This window comes from Vulpes lagopus, chromosome 4 (assembly GCF_018345385.1).
Source record: "Vulpes lagopus strain Blue_001 chromosome 4, ASM1834538v1, whole genome shotgun sequence".
Classification (NCBI taxonomy): domain Eukaryota; kingdom Metazoa; phylum Chordata; class Mammalia; order Carnivora; family Canidae; genus Vulpes; species Vulpes lagopus.
The window spans coordinates 64,308,109-64,335,382 of NC_054827.1; the positions used below are offsets into that span (position 1 = coordinate 64,308,109).

The 27,274-nt window shown below is 38.2% G+C and overlaps 1 long non-coding RNA gene across 2 annotated transcripts; it reads right to left on the minus strand.

Annotated features, from left to right (window-relative positions):
- Positions 1-1,712: 1,712 nt before the first annotated feature.
- Positions 1,713-24,760, minus strand: LOC121489216. Of its 2 annotated transcripts, none has more exons than XR_005987298.1 (4): positions 24,648-24,760; positions 3,298-3,361; positions 2,700-2,854; positions 1,713-2,072 (listed from the first exon to the last, which is right to left on the minus strand). It is a non-coding gene; the product is annotated as an uncharacterized LOC121489216 (long non-coding RNA). The 2 variants fall into 2 exon arrangements; XR_005987297.1 differs by having other exon boundaries at positions 1,713-2,075.
- Between the last annotated feature and the right edge of the window lie 2,514 nt (positions 24,761-27,274).

A 27,274-nucleotide genomic window follows, 5' to 3' on the forward strand; every position in this document is an offset into this window, starting at 1 on the left:
GAGGAAAAGGTTTATATATAAATACACAGACACACCTACAAACATACATGCAGACATACAATGGAATATAACTCAGTCATAAAGAAGAATGTAATCTTGCCATTTGAGGCAATATGAATGAACCTAGGAGGTATTAGGCTAACTGAAATAAGCCAGAGAAAGACAAATATCTTATGCTTTCACTTACGTATAGAACCTAAAACACCAAACCACACCAAGATAAACCTCTATCTAATTCATAGATACAAAGGACAGAGGACAGATTGGTGGTTGCCAGAGGTCATGGGGTTGGGGTGGGCAAAATGGGTGGAGGTGGTCAAAATATACAAACTTCCAGTTTTAAAATAAATAACTAACAAAGATCTAATGTATAGCATGGTGACTGTCTTTAATAATACCGTACTGTGTATTTGAAAGTTGCTAAAAGATCTTGAAAGTTTTTACCGTGAGCAAAAAACTGTATGTTTGGTGATGGATGTTAACCAGACTTATGGTGATCATTTCACAATATACAAATATCAAATCATTAATATTACACACCTGAAACTCCTATATCAATTGCAGCTTAATTTAAAATGATGCTCATTATAGCTGTGGCATTAACTATACTTTATTATAAACACATTCTCCCAAAAGTGATCATTCATGTTGCCGAGTCACGTACAGCATATAGAACCAATTTCCATCATTATATATGTTTGACTGATCCTCATGTCCCACCAGGGAATGACAGAAGGCACAAGAATAGATGATTTTGTCGGTTTGTCTCCCTAGCACCTAATTTTCAAGACACAAGTATGTGCCAAGTCTGTCCCTCATGTTGTCTCTCTCACTTTCATAACAACATCTTAAAGGTGAAGAAACTGAGCCCCAGAAGGTTGGGGTCCTTTGCTCAAAATCTCCTAAGGAGCAAAGCCAGGACTTGAAGCCAGCTGGGTGTGAACACAAATCTAGAATCTACCAAAAGGCCCCAGTAACTCAAAGTGGGTTGAGCCAAAGCCACTGAATGACAGTGGAGCAGTCTTCATTGATGAAGGGGAAGAGGCTCTAACACTCTGGGGCCAATCCAAGAGTTTCATGGCTGTTAACGAAACACTCTGTGGGTTTGAATAAGTCCCCTCATGGCTCCTTCAGATTATCATTGCCCACTTTCTTTCTGGCAGTCTTTGACTCTGGCTTTCTTTGGAGTTTATCATTGGGCCCCTTCCTAACCACACTTTGTTATGCTAAGCAGGAAAAGTCAAAACGGAGAAACTCAAAAGATATTACCCTAGTTGTTTATCCCTAGCTGCTACATAGTTCCTATCTGCACACTAAAATATTAAGACACTTTTCTTTATAAATTCCTTTTTTTCTTAAGATTTTATTTATTTATTCATGATAGACACAGAGAGAGAGGCAGAGACACAGGTAGAGAGAGAAGCAGGCTCCATGCAGGGAGCCCCATGTGGGACTCGATCCAGGTCTCCAGGATCATGCCCTGGACTGAAGTTGGCGCTAAACCACTGAGCCACCCGGGCTGCCCCTATACATTCCTTTAAACAAGACAAATTCTTTCTGTCTTCCTCACTTATAATTTTCACAATTTTTTTTTTCCATGTGTAAGTTTGTCTACAAGCACAGAATCTGAGATTTAGAAAAGTTACTTAGTTCTTCATTTACTTTCATAGGTGTAAAACTTAACCGACAATTAAAAAAAAATTTTTTTTAACTCTGGAAATGAGTGTTTAATTTGGGCATTTTCTCCAGCTGCCTTTGTTTGTTATTATCCATGATAATCTAGTATCCCATTACTGTGAAAAATTAAGGGTTGCCTAATCATGAAAGACTAATGAGCAATACATATGCTCAACTGGATATTCTCAATATAACAGAATAAGGAATGAGCCATATTCTTGATTATGGGACCATGTGTTTCATTCCATAGATTAACTACAAAGCAGTTCTTTTTAAAAAAGGGGTGCTTGGGTGGCTCAGTCAGTTAAGTGTCCGACTCTTGATGTCAACTCAGGTCCTGATCTTAGGGTCATGAATCGAAGTCCTGCACTGAGCCCCAGTGCTGGGTGAGGAGCCTACTTAGAAAAAAAAAAGAGAGAGAGAGAGAGAGAGAGAGTAAGAAAGAGAGACAGAGAGAGATGAAATGGGCCAAAAAAGAGACTGAGCTTGGACATAACTGAAGTAGGTAGGTAGCTGTCAAGGAATTTGCATTTAAGTGGCATGACAAAAACTTCTAGTCACCTAACTAGTAATTATATTGTCCTTTTCCCCCCTAATTTCAAAATCCTTGAATTTATTTATGGTAGAGATACTCCAAAGCTAAAAATTATAGTAAGACATAAGTCTCAAGTGTTTGGGGGAACGTCTGAGGAAATAGCATAACGGGCTACAGTAGCGAGGACTCCTATATATAGTCCACACCTGCCCTGTCCTCCTTCCTTTGTGGATGTGGAATCATCACAGCCCTCATCTTAGACCATGAGGTGAACTTCAGGGTGAAAATTAGGTTTCAAGATAGAGAGGCAGGTAAGTAGAAGGGCCTCCATCCCTGTGGATTATGGAGCACCCAAAGTCCTGGACTGCCTTTCACTGGACTTCCCTTCTGGGAGAGAAACTCACCCATGTAAGCCATTGTTATTTTTAATCTCTATTACTAGCGGTCAAATGCAATTCCTAATTGAGATCTGAGGTAAAATACTCACTACTGTCTAAATTTAGAAGGCAATGGGTCTTGTTTGTCTTGAGCTTTGATCTAGCTTGAAGAGCAAAGTCTCCTGGGAGAGGAAACATTGTTGAGTTGAAGGTCGTTTCTGTACAGCAGGTTTAGCAAAGGAGAGCAAAAAGTAGAGATGAAAGTCTTTAGGGTGAAAAAAAAAGAAGGCAGTTGTAGATGTCATGGAGAGCACACTAAATAAAGCACTAAAAAGATAATTAATACACTGGCTCATTTTAATATAAGTGGAGTGAGTGATCAAGAGACTTTGCAATTAGGATTTTTAGAAGATTCCAAAACAAAAAAATGTGGATCACATCATCAGGACAAATCGTGCTAAGCAGAAGAAAAACAACACGATCCTGTCTATCTGACAGGTTTCTCCCTTAAATTTTAGTCACGTTTTTTTTTCCCCCCTCTGGGGATGAAGAAAACTAGGCAGGAAGGCTCCACCTGGGGGCACCTTCTTATCACCAGATATTAAGACCCCTCCCTTTCCCATCCATAAAATTTACTATGTTATTCTCATATCGATCAGCCCCTGCTGATTTTAAGAGTCAGGAATTTTTACAAAAATATTATAATACCTTTCACTCTTCTTTCTCTTTGAAGTTCCAGCTATTTCTTGGCTCATAAACTTGGCAAGGCTTTCTGGAAAAAAAAAAAAAGCCATCTCATTGGCAGAGAGCTTTCTCATATGCTGACAGTTTAGCTCTATGAAATCGCTGAGTAATAAGAAGGATAAAATAAGGCTTGTAAGGGGAACAGGAAGCAGAGAGTACCCTCCCCAAATGAATCCCAGACACCGAGTTTTTGCTTATCTAAGAAGATGAAGGGTCTTTCCTGTGAGGCAGCATTCATTGACCTCTTGCTAAAACTGTTTATTCAATGTGATTTCTCCACTGGATGGAGAGTAGTCTTGCTTTCTTCCCTGAACCTTTCCTTAAGTGCTGTTTCAGATGTAATTCTGGGCTGTCACATTGGAGCAGCCTTCTGTAACCCTTTCTGCTAAGGGACACAGCTGGAAGCTTTAGGACCACTTAGAATGCTGCACACTCAAGTAGCCCTTCATCTCAAAACAAATCTCTTAAAACTATTTCTTGGCGTGAATCTTTGTAGACTGCTCTATCTGACATCTCATAAAGACTGAGAAGAGGAAGCATGTGCACCTCTGAAGAAAGCCCATCTCCATCTCTGCATGTAAAGTACATAGAAAATACTAATTAGCTAAGTCCTTGAGTACACAATGTAGGAGACATCTGCCCTTGTTTTCTCCATGCTAAATCCCTTTTCCATGCTTACTATTAAAAAAAAAAAATCACAGGAAGTAAAAACGGTTCAAATTAAAAACACACTCTTTCACACAACATCCTGTCCTGCTTAACAGTGCCATAATTCTCCTGCACTGTAAACAATTAGATAGAGATATTGTAAAATTAGCTCCAATTTGCATAATAATGCTTGACTGTTATAATTTAGTGACTGCATTTGCACAAATTTAATAACAATTCAGCTTACATTTTTTTGTTTTAATGTATTTTATACAAATAATGTCAAATTTATAGATTACTAGTTTCCCAAAAGCAAGCCAGATGAGGACATTGCATTTTTGCAAGTTTAATACACCACATGATATGGTAATTCTAGCCTTCTTAAATTAAAGGTCACCTCTTTTCCTGATTCTGTTTTTTCCCCCCTGCTTAAGAAAAAAATGCTTTTGAGACTCCTAAGGATTGGGAACAAAGAAAAATATACCCAGTGCTCGATGACATCTAAACCAGCTCAAAATATTTGAAGTACATTTTTTTCCATTTTGTTTTTAGGGAACTATAGAATTTAATCCTCAAATCTCATTTTAAGGATGTCTTTAGGTTTAAAAGCAATCACATTTGAATACTGGGCTGGTAGAGAAAATTGCATTAAAAGATGTTTTTATTGTATTTATTGTCATAGATGTTAATTCGATGGATCTAACCATTATTGTCTTTTGGCTTTATAGTATAATTCCACCTGATGGAAATTGAATTGCCACATAAGCTCTGCTCTCATCTGAGGCTTTGTGCTCCCTGGCCACTGGGTCAATGATGAAATCATTTCAAGTCCTGAATCACTGCTTTCCTTGAGGAAACTTTCAATGATTATTGCCATAACAGGGCATCCCTTTCTCACAAAAGAGACCAGCAGTCGGTTTCTTATTAAAAAAAAAAAAAAAGATTTTGTTTTTGTTTTTAGTATATGTATAGAGAGGTATATGACTGTTAAGGTAGTTGGTTAATCATTGAAAAAAATTTTTTTGATAAAATTGGTTGTTAAACACTCAAACTTGCTGTCAAAAAAGGCACACAAATACATATTTCTTTATTATGGTTTGAATTTTTTGGTTCTGTTCAAAGCTTCTCCATATAGTTGTGCACGTTACTAGCTAAGAGAGGGACTAAAATGAGGGCTGAAAGGCAGCTTACACCCCACTGGTCTAGTTGGGTGCTGTGAAATGGAGCTGTATAAGCTCAAAGGAGAAAGCATCTTTTCCAGTTTACACAACAGGATTCCATGAGCTCACGGTACCCCTTAGTCTGACTCTCTAGGTTGGTATAAATGTACTTGGCTTAATGGGAAAAAAAAACAAAAACAAAAAACTACTCCCTAGGAATTTCCACAATTCTGTAATTTTAAATAAATGATTCCAGTTTATATCCCATGAGGGTTTAAACTCAAAATGCTAATCCCACAATAATTGTCATAAAGAGGATTATGGAAACCACTGGTAGCAACATCCAAATCGATCCTGGTTCAATGTTTTGTCTTCTCATGGTTTCATAGGAACTCGTGATTATATCTGTGCTAGAAAAATGATGTCAATATTTGTCCAGTGGATTTGATCACTGTCAATAATTGATCACAATAATCAGGCCAAAAATCCCAATCTCTACTTCATCTTTCACCTTATAAGTGATGGCAATTTTTCTGTTATTTTATTTTGTCTAAACTCTTAGAAATACTTGAACTATTCCTTTTGATTTTCCAAATAATCTGTCTATCCTTTAATCTGGTCATCCCCGAGGTGGCTCATAACATTAACCAAACTGCTTCTTTATTCAGGGACTTGTCTAGATTTACCAACAAAAAAAGTTGTTTGGTTCAGACAGATTTTGGACTTTATAAACACTGGTCTGTGCAATTATTTGCTATACAAATAACTTTCTTTGCCATGTATTTTGGTCTATTTAAAGACATCTGGCATATTTAAATAACCAGAGAGAAGACACATAACAAATAAGAAATAATGTAAATTTCAAATAGGGAGAAAAACAAAAATGTGGTTAAGGTAATAAAATAAATACATGTATGGTTTAGAACATAAGTTTGTATTTTGTACGTGTGTTTTGTACATAGTTATTTCATTAGTGTTCTGAAAAAAATGTATTTGAATTAATTCCCTTTCTCTAATGTGTTTTTCTATTCCAGCTTGTAGCTTGTGAAAATTTCTCTTACTTCATATTAGCCTCTGTAGATCTCTGTACTGTCAGAGTGCAAAGATGAGATAGAAAGACGATAATATGTATTTAGGAGTATATATTATAAACACAATCCTATAGGTTAAAGAATATGATGGAGGACCTCATTCAATTAAGCCTAGAGTGCCAGATGCATTCCTATTCTTAACTTTCTCTGATGCACATCATGAGGTGCTATCTTTATGCATCCCATAAAGCTCTAACTGAAATCTAAGACTGATTTGAAAAGAAAATACGTATTTGTGAATGCTAAGAAACAGTATTTTTCTTTTACTACTCATATTAAAATTTGAAACACCCATAGAAAATAAGGAAGATGGCATTCATTTACTTTCTAGGCCAGAGAACAAGGGAGCATAAGCATTCTGCTAAGGCCAACAAAATGATTCTCAGCTTCAGTCCTAGACTACTTTCATATTTTTACTTTTAAAATATATATACCATCTGTATTATTTGCTTATTTTTTCCTTAAATGGTCTAGTAAAATATTTTGGATATATACAGATTTTTTTTTTGTGTGTGTGTATATATATATATATAAAATATATTTTTTAAAGGAAAACTCAAGTCACTACTATAAAGGGACAAATCACTATTACTTGTCTTGAGATACTATAAAAATAAATATAATGGAACTAAGCCAATTTTAGTCAATTCTTGCTGGGCAGTTTTGCTGTCAAATGCTTTGAGCCCTAGCCTTACTATTTGTTAAAAGAGTAGAAAGGAGGAAGGAAATGGGAAGGAGGAAGGAGTAGGAGGAGAGATAAAAGGAGGGGAGAGAGATAAACTGGAAAATTTGGAAGAGACATTATAGTCTCATCTGTTTTTCTAAAGGCTGAAAGACCTTTGAAAGGGAAATGCATTTCTTTATATGGCATTCAAAGTTATTTAATGTCAGGTCTATCTACCACTCAGAAATATCTTTAATTATAGTAGGGGTATGAGTCCCAAATTTTTGGTAACACTGAGCAGAGTTCTCTGCCGTGCTTATCATGCTCTTCTGTATGCTTCTGACTCAACATTGTTTCCATCCTTTGCCACTTAATGAAATGGCCCTTGACTATAAAAAGCATTTGGCAACAGCCAGCAAAAATCATAGCATAATTACTCAACCTATTTATTCATTTGTTCAATAGACACATAGTACATATAAACTAAAGCAAGAAAGCATTGCTACCAGGTACAAGTACAAAAAAATCAGTTTCCCTTACATGCTCAATCTAATGGAGATTTATTACCCAAAGTTTTAAAATTGTAATTTCAAAAAGGAATATAGAAAAACTGTTCCATGTCCTGATATTTTTTGTTAAGTACTTCTTCTATCTACCTAAGAAGAAAAGTGGGTGGAGGTGTTGCCTCAAGATGGTGATGTAGGAGAATCCAAAATTCACATCTCTCCCAGAAGAAGAAGAGAAAAAAAGAGAAAACATATCTGGAGTAATAATGGCTGAAAATTTGCCTAACCTGAGGAAGAAAACAGACATCCAGATCCAGGAAGCCTAGAGAGTTCCAAATAAGGTGAATTCAGCAACTCACAACAGGACACATTACGACTATACTGTCAAAAATTAAAGACAAGGAGAGAATAGCAAAAGCATTGAGAAAAAGAACTTGTTACACACAAGGGAGCATGCATAAGACTATGGACAGATTCTTAGCAGAAGTTTTGAATATATTATGCCACCCCTCTGGCCTTCAAAGGACTCTAAGAAAAAAACTGCCAACCAAGAATACACCACCAGGCAAAATAGTCCTTTATTTGAAGAGAAAAAAATTTGCAGACAAGTGAAAGATAAAGGAGTTCATCATCACTAACTAGATAGAACTTATAAGAAATGATAAATGAACTTCTTAAAGCTGAAATAAAAGGGCGCTAATTTAGTTTTTAAAGATTTTACTTATTATTCATGAGAGACACAGAGAGAGGCAGAGACACAGGCAGAGGGAGAAGCAGGCTCCATGGAAGGAGCCCCATATGGGACTCAATCCCAGGACCCCGGGATCATGCCCTGGGCTGAAGGGAGGCGCCCAACCACTGAGCCACCCAGGTGTCCCAAAGGGTGCTAATTAATGACAGGAAAATATGTGAAAGTATAAATCTCACTGGTAATGGTAAATTTATATTAAAATTCAGAATAATTTGATGTTGTAAAGCGGTGGGTTAATTTCTTATAAATTTAGTACGAAAGTTAAAAGACAAAGTAGTAAAGGTAACTATAATTCTAATTGTATGGTTATGGTTATATAATTATAACTATAGTTCTAGTTGTTAATGAATACATGTTAAAAAAACAAAGTATTCAGAATAATCTTTTAAAAAGAAGTTTTATAAACTACAAAAACATACAACTAAAAGAAATTAGCAAACAATGCATGAAGACTATAAGTTCAACAGAAAAATTAGAAACCATCAAAATGAAAAAAAAATCTTAGAGCTGAAAAATACAATGACTTAACTGCAGAACCAGAGACAGCTTCAAAAAAGATTCAACCGTGCAGAATAAATAATCAATGACTTACAAGACAGGACTTCCAAAATTATTCAGTAAGAATAAAAAGTAACAAGAATGAAAAAGGGTGAAGAAATCTGATAGGAACTATTGGACACAATAGAAAGAGATACTACACATATTATGGAACTCTGAAAAATAGAAAGAGAGAAAGAGAGAGAGAGAGTACATTTAAAGCAATAATGCCTAAAAATGTCCCAAACCTGAGGGGGAAGAAAATGGATTTCCAAATCTATGAGGCTCAAAGGATCCCAAAAACATAGGACCTAAATAGGGCTACACTGAGACAGGTAATATTGTCAAATTCAAAGACAAAGAATTTTGAAAGCAGAAGAGAATAGAGAAATTAAATACAGGGAACTCCTCTTCCCCATCCCACATAAAGGCATAGACAGATTTCTTAGCAGAAACTCTTCAGACCAGGAAAGAATGGGAAGACCGATTCAAAATATTGAAAGAAAACAACTGTTAACGAAGAATTTCAAACTCAGCAAAGCCATCTTTTAGAAATGAAAGCAAGATAAAGATTATCAAATAAACAAAAGCTGAGGGAGTTCATAATGACTAGATCTGCCTTACAAAAATTTCTAAAGGGGGTTTGTTGAGTGGAACTAAAAGGATGCTAATTTATGTTATGAAAACATAAGGAGGTAGCACAGAACTCACTGGTAGTAATAAATATATAGTCAAAGTTAGATTGTGTAAGGTAGTAATGGTGCTGTGTAATTGACTTTAAACTTCAGTTTAAAAGTTAAAAACTAAATGTAGTAAAAAATAGCCATTGCTATCAAAATCTGCTATTGGACATACAATATAAAAAAATATTTAACCTATAACATTGGTAACCTAATATATGATAACCTAATATATGATAACCTAATATATGAAGGGGAGGAGAGTAGAAGTGTAAACTTTAGACTTGTTATGAAACTGCAGTTGTTATTTTATTTTATTTTTTTAAATTTTTTTATTTATTTATGATAGTCACAGAAAGAGAGAGAGGCAGAGACACAGGCAGAGGGAGAAGCAGGCTCCATGCACCGGGAGCCCGACGTGGGATTCGATCCCGGGTCTCCAGGATCGTGCCCCGGGCCAAAGGCAGGCGCCAAACCACTGCGCCACCCAGGGATCCCTGCAGTTGTTATTTTAAAATATGGTGTTAATTTTTAAGAAATTTTGTGTAAGCTTCATGGTAACTACAAGGACAAAAATCTGTAGTAATCACATACAGAAAAATAATTAAGAAGTCCACCTACTGCTACTGAAAGACATCAAAACACACATACACACACAGCATGATAAGCAGCAGCAAAGGATCTACAAAAGAGCCCCCCAAAATGACAATAAGTCCTTATCAACAATTACTTTATATTAATGGTTTAAGTTTTTACATCAAAAGAAAAAGAAAGGCTGAAGTGATTTAAAAACACAATCCAGAAACATGCTGCCTATGAGATATTCATTGTAGCCTTAAAGAGACATACAGATTTTGAGTGAAAGAAAAAGATACCCCAAGCAAATGTTAACCATCACCCCCAAAAAGGCAAGGATAATTAGACAAAAAGGACTTTCAACCAGAAATGGTAAAAAGAGACAAAGAAGGCCATTATATAATAATAAAGGCATTAATCCATTGACAATATATAACATTTGTCAATATTTATATACACAACATTAAAGCATCTAAATGTGTACAGAAAAAATAAAGCACTATGGAAAAATGATCAGAAATACAATAATGATTGTATACCCCATTATCAGCTCATCCTAACAGACATATATAGAACATTCTATCCTAAAACGCAGAGTACGCCTTCTTCTCAAGTGCACAGGAAATGTTTTATAGGATAGGCCATTATGTTTATATTAGCAAATTCAAGAATACTAAAGTCATATCAAGTATCTTCTTTGACCACAATGGTAATGAAACTAGAAATCCATAAAAGAAAGAAAACCGGAAAACTCAAGACATGGAAATTAAACAACACTCTCCCGAAACATCAATGGATCAATGAAGATATTAAAGGAGAAGTAAAGAAGTATCTCGGACAATGAAAATGGAAACAACAACCAAAACATGGACAACGGCAAAAGCAGTCCTAACAGGGAAATTCATAGTGCTAAAATGCCTACATCAAGAAACAAGAAGGATCTCAAATAAGCAACTTAACTTTATACCACAAGGAACTAGGATAAGCAAAAACAACATAGCCCAAAGAAAGAAAGAAGGAAATAACAATGATCAGAATGGAAATGGAAATGAAATAGATACTAAAAAGAAAATAGAAAAGGTAATTTAGGGGTACCTCGGTGGCTCAGCCAGGTAAGTGCCTGCGTTTGGCTCAGGTCATGATCTCTGGGGCCTGGGATCAAGCCCCCATAAAGCTCTCTGCTCAGCGGGAGGCCTGCTTCTTCCTCTCCCAGTGCCTGTTGCTCTGCCTACTTGTGCTCTCTCTCTGTCAAATAAATAAATCTTTTTTTTTTTAAAGGTGATTTAAACACGAGCTATTTTTTTCGAAAAGATGAATAAAACTGACAAACCCATAGCTAGACTCGCCAAGAGAAAAATATAGTATCAGAAATGAAAGAGATGTTACAACTGATCTCACAGAAATAAAAAAGATCATAAGAGACTACTATGAACAATTACATGCCAACAAATTGGACAATCTAAAAGAAATGGATAAATTTCTAGAAACATGCAACCTGTTAAGACTGAATTGTGAAGACATAAAACAACTGAACTGACTGCATACTACAAGGAGATTGAATCAGTAAGAGAAAACCTCTCAAACAAAAGTTCAAGTCCAGGTGGCCTACTGATCAATTCTACCAAACATTTTAGGAATTAATATCAATCCTTATCAAACTCTTCCAAAAAGACAGAAGAGGTGGAAGACTTTGAAACTCATTTTAGGAGACCAGCATTGCTCTAATACCAAAGTTAGCAAATGACATGGTAAGAAAACTATAGACCAGTAACTCTGATGAATAACAGATGTAAAGATTATCAGTAAAATAGTAACAAACTGAATTCAGCAGCACATTAAAAAGATAATGCTACAAGTTCAAGTGTGACTTATCCCTCCAAAGCAAGAATATTTCAACATTTGCAAAATTAAAATGATATATATTACATTAATAGAATGCAAGAAAAAATCACTATCTCAATACATATAGGAAAAATATTAGAAAAAATTCAACACTGTTTGATAACACTCTTAAATTAGATATAGAAGAAACAGACCTCAAAATAATAAATGCCTTATATAACAAACCCACAGCCAACATCTTACTCAATGGTGAAAAGTTGAATAATTTTCCTTTAAATCATGAATAAGACGAGTGCCCACTCTCGCTACACCTATTGAGCTACTGGAAGTCCTAGCCAGAGCAATCAGACAGGCAAAGGAAATAAAAGACATCAACATTAGAAAAGGAAGAAGTAAAATTGGCTCTATTTCCAGGTGAAATAATATATACAGAAAATCCTAAAGACTATACTAAAAAACTGTTAGATCTAATAAACAGAATTGTAAGATACAAAACTGACAAACAAAAAATCAGTAGCATTTCTACACACTAGCATGAATTATAAGAAAAAAAACATAAGGAAAATGATACCATTTACAATAATATCAAAAATAATAAATTACTTAGGAATATTTTGGGACACCTGAGTGGCTCAGTCAGTTAAGTGTTTGATTCTTGATTTCTGCTCAAGTCATGATCTCAGGGTCATGAGATTGAGCCCCAAATCTGGCTCCATGTTTGGTGTGGAGCCTGCTTAAAATTCTCTCTCTCCTCTGCCTCTCCCCCCACACATACTCTCTCTCTCTCCAAAAAAAAAAAAAGAATATCTTTACCAATGAGGTGAAAGATCTCTACACTAAAAACTATAAGACATTAATAAAAGAATTTAAAGATACAAATGGAAAGGTATCTTATTCTCATGGACCGAAAGACAATAATGTTTAAATGTCCACACTATCCAAAGCCATCTATCTGTAGATTCAATGCAGTCCTTATGAAAATTCCATTGAAATGAAATGCCACTGCATTTTTTTTTTTTACAGAAGTGGAAACACCAACCTAAAATTTATGTGAACTCTGAATAGCCAAAGAAATTCTGAGGAAGAAGAATAATGTAGAGATGTCACACTTTATGATATCAAGCTATATTATAAAGCTATTGTAAACAGTATTATAAAGTTACTATAAGCAGTATTATAAAGCTATTAAAAACAGTAGCATATTGGCATAAAAACAGACACATATACCAACGGAACAGAATTGGCAATAAGCCCATGCAAATAGGATAAGCTAGTATTTGACAAGGGAGGTAAAAATACTCAATGGAGAAAAGATAGTCTCTTAAGTAAATGGTGCTGGGAAAAAAAAAAGTAAATGGTGCTGGGAGAATTTGATATTCACATGTGAAAGAATGAAACTAGGCCTCTATCTTACATTACTCGTAAAGCTTGACAAAATGAATTCAGAGTTAAATTTAAGATCAGAAATCACAAAAGCTCCTAAGAGAAAACATATGAAACAAACTCTTTTATATGGGTCTCGGCAATGGTTTTTTGGTAGGACACGTAAAGCACAAGAAACAAAATAAAAAAACAGGTGGAACTATATCAGGGTAAAAATGTTCTGCATAGTAAAACAAATGATCAATAAAATGAAAAGGCAATTTACAAAATGGTGAAAAATATCTGGAAACCATATATCCAATAGGGAGTTAAGATACAAAATTATAAATAACTCATCAAGAAAAAACATACAAGTGGGAAAAGTAAAACTGTCATGATTTACAAATAACAATATATTATTTATATATAGGAAACTCAACAGACTATAACAAACTGTTAGAATGAATTAATTCTGAAAAGTTACAGGATACAAAAACCAATATTAAAAAATCTGTTGCATTTTTATACTCTAAAAACAAACTATCAGAAGAGAAATTCACAGTCCTGCTTATAATTGCATCAAAAAGAATAAAATATCTAGTAATAAATTTAACCAGTGAAGCAAAAGATCTATACACTGAAAACTTTAAGACATTGATGAAAAAAAAAAAGACACAAGTAACTGGAAACATACTCTGTTTCACAGACTGGAAAAATATTGCTAGAATGTCCATACTATTGAAAACAATCTACAGATTCAGTATAACCATCATTAAGATTCCAATGGCATTTTTCATAGAAACAGAAGAAACAATCCTAAAATTTGTATGGAATCACAAAAGACCATAGAGTCAAAGCAATCTTTTTCTTAAGTAAGCTCTGCATCCAACATGGGGTTTGGACTCATGACCTCAGGATCAAAAGTCACATGCTCTACTGACTGGGCCAGCCAGGCACCCCTCAAAGCAATCTTAACAAAGTTGGAGGCATCATGCTTCCTGATTTCAAACTATGTTCTAAAGCTGTCGTAAGACAGTACGGTATGGGCATGAAAACCAGGTACACAGATCATGGAACAGACAGCCCAGAAATAAACCTACACATATATGGTCAATTAATTTATGACAAAGTACCTAAGAATATACAACAGGGAAAGGATATAGTCTCTTCAATAAGTGGTGCTGGGAAAACTAGTCAGCCAGATGCAAAAGATGAAATGGAACTACTTTCTTACACCAGATATAAAAACTAATTCAAAATGGATTAAAGACTTCAACCTAATGCCTGAAACCATAAAACGCCGAGAAAAATTTATTAGTGTTAAGCTTCTTTACCTCAGATAAAAAAGCTTCTGCACAGCAAAGAATATCATCAATAAAATGGTAAACTACCAAATGGGAAAAATATTTGCAATTTATATCTGATAAGAGGTTAATATTCAAAATATATAAAGAACTCCTACAACTAGATAGCAAAAAACCCCCAGTGATCTGATTAAAAAATGAGCAGAGACATTTTTTCAAAGAAGATATACAAATGTTCAACATAATTACAAAGGTGCTCATTATCACTAATCATCAGGAAAACCCAAATCAAAAACACAATAAGATATCACTGCACACTTGTTAAAATGGCTATTCTCAAAAAGATAAGAGATAACATGTATTGGTGTAATGTGGAATAAAGAAACCCTTGTGGGGTCCTGGTAAGGATGTAAACTGGTACAGTCATATGGAAAACAGTATTGAGGTTGCTTAAAAAACTGAAAATATAACTACCAAATGATCTAGCAATTCCACTTGTATTTTCCTCAAGAAAATGAAAATACCAAGTTGAACAAATATGTACACCCTATGTTCATTTTATAATAGCAAAGATATGGAAATAACTGAAGTGTCAAAAAACAGATGAGTAGACAAATACTTTGTGGTATATTATATACAAGAGATTATCATTTAGCCAACATAAAGGAAATCCTTCAATTTATGACAAACTGGATGGATTTTGAGGGCATTATGCTCAGTGAAATAAGTCAGAGAAAGAGAAATAATGTAGGATTTGAAGTAGTCAATATTGAAAAAATAATAAAGAGATCAGATATGTGGTTATCAGAGGTTGGGGGTAGGGGAGAGGGAATTGGGTAAAGATGGTAAAAGGTACACACTCTTAGGTATAAGACAAATAAATGAAAATAATATAATGTACATCATGGTAAGTACAGTTAATACTGCTGTATGGTATATCTCAAAGTAGTTAGGAGAGTATATTCCATGAGTTCTCATCACAAGGGAAAAACAAAACTTTTGGGAGGAGTATCATTATAAGGTGATGAAGTTAACTAAACTTACTGTAATTATTTCACAAAATACGGGAGTCAGATCATAATGGTGTACACCTTAAACTTATACAATGCTGTACATCGATTATATCTCAATAAAAGTAAAATAAAAAGGAAAAAATTGGATATCAAACACATAAAACAAGGATGGAGAGAATAAAAGTGCAGTTGCTTTTAGAATGCATTTTTTTTTTTTTTTAAGATGTTACTTATTTGAGAGAGAGAGCGAGATCAAGAGAGCACAGCATGGGAGGAGCTGAGGGAGAGGGAGAAACAGACTTCCCCTGAGGGGGCAGTCTGACTTGGGGCTTGATCCCAGGACCCTGAGATGATGATCTGAGCTAAAGTGAAATACCCAATCGACTGAGTCACTCAGGCACCCCTAGAATGTGTTCTAATTTAAGTAGTATCAACCTAAAAAGAGATGATTGTAAGTTGTTTTATGTAGGCCTCATCGTAATCATGAAGCAAAAACCTATGGTACATACACAAAACCCCCAAAGGAATCTACACATAATACTAAAGAATCATCAAAATTGGGACACCTAGGTGCCTCAGTCAGTTAAGCCTTCAAGCAGGGCACCTGTTTCTCCCTCTCCCTCTGCCTGCTGCTCTCCCTGCTTGTCCTCTCTCTCTCAAATAAATAAATAAAATCTTAAAATCATCAAATCACAAGTGAGCAAGAAAAGGAACAAAGGAGTTACAAAACAGTCAGAAAACAACAAAATGAGAGTAAGTCCATACCTATCAATAATTAATTTAAATGTAAATGGACTGAATCCTTCGATCAAGTACCTTGGCTTAATGGATAAAAAAAACAAGACCCCAACTATATGCTGCCTACAGGCGATCACTTCAGATATAAGAACATACAGAAGAAAAGTAAAGGGATGAAAAAAGATAGTTTAACACTGAACCAAAAGAAAGCTTGGATAGATATAATCAGACAAAATAGACTAAGACAAAAATTGTAATAAAAGACAAGGGCATTGCTGGACTGATCTTTTTCTCAACAGGCAAGAGAATATAACATTGTAAATACATATGCACCCAACATAAATATATAAAGCAGATATTAACAGACTTAGAGAAATAGCCAGAGTACAATAATAGCAGGGGGCTTTAACATCCCACTTTCATCAGTGGACAGATCATCCAGACTGGAAGTCAATAGGGAAACATTGGCCTTAAATGACACTTTAGAGTAAATGAACTTAACAGACAAATACATAGCATTCCATGTAAAAGCAAAAACATCGGGCAGCTTGGGTGGCTCAGTGGTTTCGTGGCGTCTTCAGCCCAGGGCCTGACCCTGAGACCTGGGACTGAGTCCCACATCTGGCTCCCTGCATGAATCCTGCTTCTCCCTCTGCCTGTGTCTCTGTCTCTATCTCTCTCTTGTTCATGAATAAATAAATAAAATCTTTAAAATAATAAAAATAAAAGCAAAAACATCACATACTTTTCAATTACATATGGAGCATCCTCCAGGATAGACAAGTTAGAGCTCAAAACAATCGTTTTTTTTTTTTTTCTTAATAAAGATTTTATTTGAGAGAGAGAGAGGACTTGAGTGAGCAGGAGGAGGGACACAGGGAGTTAAGAGAGGAACAAGCAGACTTCATGCTAAGCACATAGCCTGCCATGGGGCCTGATCCCAGGACCCTGATATTATGACCTGAGCTGAAACCAAGAGTCAAATACTTAAATGATTAAGCCACCCAGGCATCACAGGCACAAAATTTATTAATTTATAAATTTATTAAATTTTAATAAATGTAATATTGAAGCCCTATCAAACATTTTTTTTCTAGCCACAGTGACATGAAACTTACATCCACTGCAAGATCAAATTGGAAAATTCACAAATATGTGGAGATAAACAATGGTACTCAACAACCAAAACAGTTCTCAAAAAAGTTCTCAAAACAGAAATAAAAAATTTCTTTATCCAAATGAAAATAGAACATGAGATGCAGCAAAACCAGTTTTAAGAGGAAAGTTCATAGTGATATAATTGTCTACATTAAGAAACAAGAAAGATGCCAAGCAACCTACTTTTGCACCCTAAAGAACTAGAAAAAGAAATAAATATCAGAGCAGAAACAGACTAAAAAAACAATAGAAAAGATCAATGAAACAAAGAGGTGATCTTTCATAAAGATAAGCAAAATAGACAAACCATATGCTAGACTCATTAAGGGAAAAGAGAAGAAAAACCTCAAAATCAGAAATAAAAGAGGAGATGTTACAAGTTATATCACAAAAATACAAAAAGATCATAAAAGACAACTATGAATAATTATCTGCCAACAAATTGGGCAATATAGAAAAAAAATGGATAAATTCTTAAAAACATATAACTTATAAAGACTGAATCATGAAGAAATAAAACATCTGAATAGACCAATGCTAGTGAGGAGAATGAATCAGTAATCAAAAACATTTCAACCAACTTCAGTCCAAGACCAGATGGCTTACTGGCAAATTCTGCCCAACTTTTAAAGAGTAGTAATCCTTTTCAAACTCTTCCAAAAAATAGAAGAGGACGGAATACTTCCAAACTCATTCATGAGTTTAGCATTACTCTGATTACCAAAACCAGGCAAGGATGTCACAAGAAAAGAGAATTATAGGCCAATATTCCTGATAACATAGATGCAAAACTCCTAAACAAAATATTAGCAAATCAAAATCAGCAATTCATTAAAAGGATCATACACCATATTTAAGTGGTATTCAAGAGACCAGGGATGGCTGAACATGTGCAAAAATCAATGTAACACACCAATATTAACAAAATGAAGGATAAAAATTATATTATCATCTCAATAGGTACAGAAGAGGCTTCTGATAAAACTTAACAGCCATGTATGCAAAGAACCTCAAAAAGGTAGGTATAGAAGGAATGTATTTCAACATAATAAAGGCCATATGCGACAAAGCCCACAGCCAGCATCACACTCAGTGAAAAGCTGAATGCTTTTTCTCTAAGATCTAGAAGAAGAAAAGAATGTCCAATCTTGTTGTTTTTTAAAAAATATTTTATTTATTTATTCATGATAGACACAGAGAGAGAGAGAGAGAGAGGCAGAGACATAGGCAGAGGGAGAAACAGGCTCCATGCAAGAAGCCCGACGTGGGACTCAATCCCGTAACTTGGGGATCATGCCCTGAGCCAAAGGCAGACGCTCAACCACTGAGCCATCCAGGTGTCCCTTGTTGCTTTTTTTGAACATAGTATTGGAAGCCCTAGGCAGAACAATTAGGAAAGTAAAAGAAATAAAAAGCACCTAAATTGGAAAAGAAGATGTAAAACTGTACCTATTTTCAGATGTCATTGTATTATATATAAAGACTCTACCAAAAAACTGTTGAAAACAATGATAGTTCCGTAAAGTTGCAGGATACAACAGCTATAGACAAAACTGTGTCACGTATCTATATACTAATGATATACTAGCAAAAGGGGAAATTAATAAAACAATCCCATTTACAATTGCATCAGAAATAAAATGCCTAGAAAATTTAACCAGGGAGCTGAAAAACCTGTACACTAAAAACCCCAAGACATTGATTGAAGAAATTGAAAAAGACAGAAATAAGTGTAAAGATATTCTGTGCTCAAGGATTGGAAGAATTAGTATTGTTAAAATGTCCAAAGGATCCAAAACGATCTATAGGTTCAGTGGAATTTCTATCAAACATCCAATGGCCAGGCTCATGGCCAGCCCCACCCATCAGTGCAGCTGCAGCACCCAGGGTCCTGCCCCAAGAGGAGGATGCACACAGCCCCACAGGGAACATCTCGGGATCACTTGGCTCCAGGGTAATAGGGGATTGCACTTCTGGGCTCCACAGGACATCTCCCACATAAGGCGATTCTTTCACCATCTGTAGACATAATTGAACTATGTCATATAGAGAAACAAACACAGACAGGTAGGCAAAATGAGAAGATAGAGGAATATGCTCCAACCAAAGGAACAAGAGAGAATCTAAAACAAGAAGTAAACAAAACAAATATGAACATCCTACCTTATTAAGAGTTCAAACAAACGTCCATAAAAATGCTGAGTTGGAAGAAGAATAGATGAACACAGTGAGAACTTCAGCAAAGAGACAGAAAATATAAGAAAGTACCAATCAGAGCAGAAGAATACAATAACAAATGAAAAATACAGTAGAAGGAATAAGCATCAGATTAGATGATGCAAAATAGATCAAGAACCTTGAAGACAGTATGTTGGGAATCATTCAAAATGAACAGCAAAAAGAGAAAAGAGTTTAAAATTCTGGCAACAGGGCAGCCCAGGTGGCTCAGTGGTTTAGTGCCGCCTTCAGCCCAGGGTGTGATCCTGGAGACCCGGGATCGAGTCCCACACTGGGCTCCCGGCATGGAGCCTGCTTCTCCCTCTGTCTGTATCTCTGCCTCTCTCTCTCTATCTCTCGTGAATAAATAAATAAAATCTTAAAAAATTAAAAATAATAAAAAATAAAAATCTGGCAATAGAAACAAGACCAAGCATATCAACATTTCCATTACAGGACAGATAATACTATATGTCAATATTGTATATCAATTATCCTTCAATAGAATTTTAAAAACTCAAAAAACAAAAACCAATAAACATTAAAGTGCTTAAACAATTCAGAAAAAGCATTACTGAACTCATTTTAACATGTCTAAAATTTTTTCATAAGAGCCTAAATGTGCAAAAAAAAGAACAATCACGAAATGAAAAATACTGAGGTAAAAATGTGGGGAGAAAAAAAATGTGGGGAGGCTGTAGACTTTAGGTTGAGGGCTCTGGAATCAGCCTACCTGGTTTCAAATCCTGGTTTATCTACTTTGTGAATTTGGAAAAAAACAACTGAATATTTCTAGGTCCACATTTTTTCTTTAGGAAAATGAAAAGTGGCACCTGGGTGGCTCAGTTGGTTGAGTGTCTGACTCTTAGTTTCAGCTCAGGTCATGATCTCAGGGCCCCTATTGGGCTCCATGCTCAGCAGGGAGTCCGCTTCAGATTCTCTATTTCCCACTCTCTCCCTACCCCACACAGGCACACATGCATGTTCTCTCTCAAAAAAAATAAAATAAAAATAAAGACAAAAAAATAAAATGAAGAAAATAATAATCATGTACTAAATAAAGTAATACATATAAAATCGAAGTCTTGGCACATTAAAGTATTTAAAGAGATACAAAATTCCAATGGAATTTTATTTCAAACAGAACAAGCAACTTTAATTTGTTTGAAGCCACAAAGAACCCTGAATAGTCAAAGCAATCTTGACAAAAAGCACAAAGCCTGAGGTGTCATATTTCCTGATTTCTAACTATATTTCAAAGCTATCGTCATCAATACACTATGCTATTGTCATAACAATGGACACAACAATTGATGGAACAAATAGAGAGCCTAGAATTAAACTCCTACATGTATGGTCAATTTACAGTTAAGTTCCAAGGATACAAACTGTGTGTGTTCTCTCTCACACACAGAGAACAGATTGCTGGCTGCCAGACACAGGGCTGAGTGTGGGGTAGGCTATAGGGCAAAGGTGATCAAAAGGTACAAACGTCCAGTTATAAAGTTACTATGTCCTGGGGGTGTACAGCATGTTGACTACAATTAATCACACTGTATTGTGTACTGGAAAAAATATAGGATGAAGCAAAAAAGGAACATGTGCATTTCGGGTAACCACTCTTCCTCTTTACTATGGCTACCCCATTCTCACACAGCTACTCAGAATTCTTTCTAATGTGTGTTAATTGCTAACATATGGAATTGCCTTCATGTCTGAAGGGGGAAAAAGAAAAGCTACCATATAAGCCTATTATACCGAAGCAATAACTTAACACATTTTGTTCTATCATTTTCAGAAGACCACCGTCGTTATTTTCTCATGAGGTTTAGCTACAACTCAGAATTCCATTTTATATGGTAAAGAAGTTGAATTTCCAAAAGGTTTCTGGTTTACTTATGGCCTCGTAGCTCATACAGGGGAAACTTTAGTCACAATCTCTTGCTTACTCTCTCACCAAAACTTTCTCATGATGGATAGTTCTGGGGCATTCCTCCTTCCATCGGGTTTTCTGCTCCGCGTCAGTTTATATTTATTGGTCACCAAATATGTGGCAGGCACTCTGATACGTAAGGCTATAAAAATGAATGCCATCCTTCAATACCATCTATTTAACTTGGACTCCCCCAGAGAGGGCTTTTGGACCTTACCTGCCACTTTGTCAGGGAGTGTGATCCTTAGGATGAATAAGGGATGGGGCAGGAGGGGGCGGGGCATGAAACACGGTCAGAAGAGGAGAAATACAAGGAGGTATTACTGGGTTGGTCAATATTAAGTATAGCTGACGATAGATCCCCCAGAACCATCCTTTAGGGACTTTATAACCCTTGTTTCAGCTCATTACCGGGCAGGGATTGGAAAGTTTGGAAAAAGAGGGACAAATTTTTTTTTTTTTAATTTTATTTATTTTATGATAGGCACACAGTGAGAGAGAGAGAAGCAGAGACATAGGCAGAGGGAGAAGCAGGCTCCATGCACCGGGAGCCCGACGTGGGATTCGATCCTGGGTCTCCAGGATCGCGCCCCGGGCCAAAGGCAGGCGCCAAACCGCTGCGCCACCCAGGGATCCCAAGAGGGACAAATTTACCTACCAAGATTTGTCCCTGGGAATGTGGGCTCCTTCACACTCAGGGGTGGCCCATATGTGAGCACCAAGGGGGACTGCCTTAGCCCTTATCCCTGGCTCATTGGGATGCCTCAGGTGGAGGGAGCACGGCCCATGGGAGAGGCATAAATTGATGTCCCGCTTGTGGTGCCAGTAGACTTGTGAGTTGTCCCCCCAGGAGATGATGGAACAAGAGTCAGGATGGGCCACATGCATCAAACAAAAGTGTGCATGAAATGAGATTTTCTTTCCCCCTAGAGATTCCATCTACCCATTCCTGAGGGACGCAGAGAGAGAGGCAGAGACACAGGCAGAGGGAGAAGCAGGCTCCATGCAGGGAGCCCGATGCAGGACTCGATTCCAGGACCTCAGGGTCACGACCTGAGCCCAAGGCACACGCTCAACCACTGAGCCACCCGGGCGCCCCATGACACAAACCTTAACATCATTCAGTGTGAGGACGTTAGCACCTCCATCCCCATCTCCCGGCCTCCCAGCAGCAGCGGCCTTCACACAGGCGGCTCTGGGCGTTTCCAGTCATGCAGGCCTCCCACCTAGAGGCCTTGCCCTCTCCCTCTTCCAACAACCCTTCTGCACAACACACAGTAATGAAAAGATTTGTCCTCAGGACCCTGAGGGCTCCAGTTCTCTGTAGCTGCACACCCTGCCTGTCTTTACCTTAGAAACTGGCCCCTGGGCCACTGGAGCTCCCCTGAGCAGCTTTAAGGGCCCTGCCACCCAGGGGCCGCTCCTAGGGACTCTGCTTGGATTGGACCAGGGGACAGCTCAGGCATTCGGGTTTGCAAGAGCCCCATGGGGTTCTTCTGTGCAGACCCGGGGCTGCAGCCTGTGATCGGTGCTTGGAGGGTCGGAAAGGTGGATGCATCGGCATCACCTGGGAGATGCGCAGCTGGGACGTGATTCCCTGTGTCTAGGGCAGGGCAGGGGCACCTGCACGGCTAGCAGGCGCCCTGAGAGAATGGCCTGTAGACCGCTCAGGCCTCACTCTGGAAATACTTCCAGTCTCAAGAGGATTGTGGCAAGAATGAAAAGATTTCAGAGAAGGGCACCAAGGTTGTTCACACATTGAAAAATAGTCTGAGGAACTATTAAGATTATTTATTCCAATGACAGGGCCAAAAAAGGATTTTTTCCTTTTTTTTTTTTTAAGGAGGCTGGAGACTGCGCCTCCTGAGGAGGAAGTGTGCTGTGTGGTGACCAGCTGTTCTTTATCTCCTCCAGGACAGATGAAGAGCAAAGGCCTTTAAACTGTACCACGTGGGCTTCAGGTTATATGCAAGAAAGGAATTCCTGGCAGTGAGGGTTGTTAAGCACTGATTTAGGTTATTAAGGAAGGCTGTGAAATTTTTTTTCTCTGGAGGTTTTCAAAACTAGTATAGATTCTCATCTATCTGGGCTGGCTAAGGTATTATCCTGCTCAAAGGCAGAAGGAATAGACTAGATAACTTTTTAAGCTCTTGAATGGCTTATGACTCATGGATTTATAACTAACAGCAACTGTTGTTAAATGTGAGTATATGGAAACTTCTGGAATGGCAGACTGAGGAGACTGGCAGGCCATTTTCTCAGCAAAACCACCATTTAATTGATGAAAATTATTAAAAAAAAATTGTTACACAGCTACGGAAATTATCTTAAGGGCATATAGCAAATGGAGAAACATTTATTCAAGAAAATCTAGTAAATCTCAGTAAGAACAGTGGGACTCTACCTCCCATCCCTCAGCTCTGTGTTTGGGAAGCTTTCCTGGGAGGTCTACTCTGAGTAGTTAGTAGGCCGAGAAGACAAAGGTGTGGAGAAGTGGAGAGGAGGAGGGGGCTCCCTTTTTCCCCAGCTCTCAGCGCTGTGATGGGCAGCCTGTGGGTCCCCGGTATTGCTCCCCCCCCCCCCCCCCCCCGGTTTTGCAGAGAAACTTTAATCACGGCGGGTGTGGCTGAAGGGCCTGAGGTTCCCGCCTGCTGTGGGCCTCTCCTCACCGTGCACAAGCAGGCCAGGGACCCGGCTGCCCGTGCCCCGGCGGTGGGGTGGGTGGCCAGCTGAGAGGACCAAGGACTACTGCCCACTGCCCCATCTCCCACTTGTAGACGAGAGGTGTCCCTCAGGGAGAGGCAGGTCACTGTCCCTGTTCCCAGGTCTCGTGGGGCTGTGCAGAGGTTCTGCTAGGGTGGGAGGAGGCAGCCTGGAAACAGCTCCCTGGGAAGGGACACAGCTCTGGGAGGGGACACAGCTCTGGGAGGGAATTCCAGGCCTGAGGGTGCTGTTGAAAACAACAGAGATACTGGTGCAGAACAATTCAGAGGGTCTGGGAGCTCCATGATACTGGCAGCAACCAGTGAAACAGCACAGCAGCCAGAAGTTTTCCAGAGAATACCCCCGAAAGAGCCAAGAATAATCTTCCTGGAATCACAGTCCACTCCATGGGTCATGTGCCAAGTACTTACTCAGAAGCAGTCAGAAGACAAGTTGAGGCTTGATTTGAAATCATTCCCCAGCGGCCCACAGATCCATCAGCACGGGGTGCAAGCCTTCCTGGCACCAGGGGATTAGGCACGACCTCTGACCACAGAGTGCTGAACAGTAAGCGGCTCTGGTCCCGGGCAACTCCCAGTCAACCAGGCTTAAAAATGAAATCCCATGCATCCCTGGGAGTTTGGAAGGCTGTGCCTGCCCCACACTACACTGTCTCAGCAGCAGTCAGAGGGGGCCTTCTGAGCCCCCAGTCCCTGGCTGTTTGTGGGACAATAAATAAGTAAATAAATAAACTCTGAATTATGATAGCTGCCCCCAAACCACACGCAGATCCAATGGGAAAGGGCAAAATCTAACTGACCACGGGGGTTTAGAATAACCTTTGACCAATAAGGAGACTCTGGAGCAACCCAGAGGAAGCTAAGGCCAAAGATAAAAATAAGGGAAAAATAATCCGAGCAGAGACACTGAGACTGTATATTATGGGGGAAATAGACTCCACCCAGTTAGTCCAACCAAGTCAGTGAATGAAAAAAACAAGTGATCAAGCAAACAGCAATCACCACCGTCTCCTGGGAGATATCAGTATCCAGAGTTACTGCAGTAGGTTACCTAAAATATCCAGTTCTCAATAAAAATTACAGGGTGTACAGAGAAACAGGAAAGTGCGACACACACATACACACAGGAAAAACCACAGGGAACAGCAGTTGCCTTTGAGGGGCCGAGATACTAGACTTACCGGACCCAGACCTCAAGCATTATCAAAGATATGTTCAAAGAACTCAAGGAAACCATGTGTAAAGAATCAAGACAGAGTATGGTGGCGCTGTCTTATTAAATAGAGAATATCGATGAAGAGGTTGACAATTTTAAAAGAATCACATGGAAATGCTGAAGCGGGAAAGTACCTAAACAAATAATTCACAAGAAGGACCCAAAAGTAGGTTTGAGCTGGCAAAAGAAACAAGCAGTAAACTTGAAGTGGGATCAATTAGATGGTGTACAGTCTGAAGAACACGGAACAGAGAGAATGAAAACATACACCGAGCCTCATAGAAATGTGAGACGTCCCTTACATACCTCTGTAGGTGTAGAGGGGGCACCAAGGAAGGAGGAAAGAGGGAAACTGGCAGAAAAATTATTTGTTGAGCTTCTTGGATTTGTGGTATATTTTTCATCAAATGTAGAAGTTTTTAGCCATTATGTTTTCAAACTCCAAGGAGTTTAATCACGGAGAGGTACACACCTAAACACATCAAGGCCAAAATGTCAAAAGCCAGGGATAAAGAGAAAAGCTTAAAGGTAGTTAAGGGGAAAGCGGCTCAGCACGTACAAGAGAACCCCAGGAGGATTAGTAACTACCTTCTCAGTAGACACAATGGAGGCCACGGTGGGACACCACACGCAATGTGACAGTGCGCCGCAGGAGACTGGGATTTGTGCGCGTTATTCTCTAGTGTCTTCACACCATGTCTCTCTACATCCTGCATGGTTTCCTCATTCTTGACCACGGTGTCATGTCCTGATAGTTTCCGAATCTTTGTGTGGGAAGTGTCTTTCTACTTCAATTAGTACAAATTCACTGACATTTTCAAAAAGAGTTTTGGACCTGCCATCTTGTCTAGGATTAAATATGTACCTGTGACTCTCGGTTCGGGTTATGAGGACATAGGTCTCTGTCACAGACCCCTGTTGTTGTTTGCTCCATGTCTGCTCCTTTTTCTTCTTCTTCTTTTTTTTTTTTATTATTTTTTTATTTATTCATGAGAGACACACACACACAGAGAGAGAGAGAGAGAGAGAGAGAGAGAGAGAGGCAGAGATATAGGCAGAGGGAGAAGCAGGCCCCATGCAGGGAGGGAGCCTGATGTGGGACTCGATCCCGGGTCCCCAGAATCACACCCCGGGCCACAGGTGGCGCTAAACCGCTGTGCCACCAGGGCTGCCCTCTGCTCCTTCTTCTGATGGTGGTGGTATACCTGGTGTTCTTTTGGGGGAACCATTTCTCCCTCCTTCTTCAAGCATGTGGTCTATCTGAGGCTGATCTAAAACTGTGGCTTTATGAGTGAGCATATAATGGAAATCTGCTCATCGGAGGTTTCCTCTCGCCATACTGAATCCTGATGGGTTCAGGGGTGGGCACGCACCAAGCCACGTTAGTGAGATTTAATCTGGGGACTTGGGGTAGAACAGTTGAGAAGGAGATGTCATCTCAACTCCATTGCTCAGCTGTTAACACGGAAGCCTGGGGCTATCACGGGCCACCAGGAGGACAGAGTCTCTGGACAGACAGGCCGACAGAGGGAAAAACAGAACTGAGAGACTGGGAGAGAGAAATCTCATCCTCATGGAATTAATCTGAACCATAATGAATCCATTTGTGCCTTGAGCCACTTCCATCTCCCATTCCATGAACAACGTATCCCTTCTTTGCATATCAGGTTTGAGTCAAGTTTCTATTAGTTGGAACCAGAGGAGTCCTGAGCAGCGATCTGCTCTTCTTGTACACTTTTCATGGATCTGAGCATGTTCATTTTACAAGTTGAAAAACAAACTTGATGCAAGAGGTGAAACAGAAACAGGTATGCAGCAATTC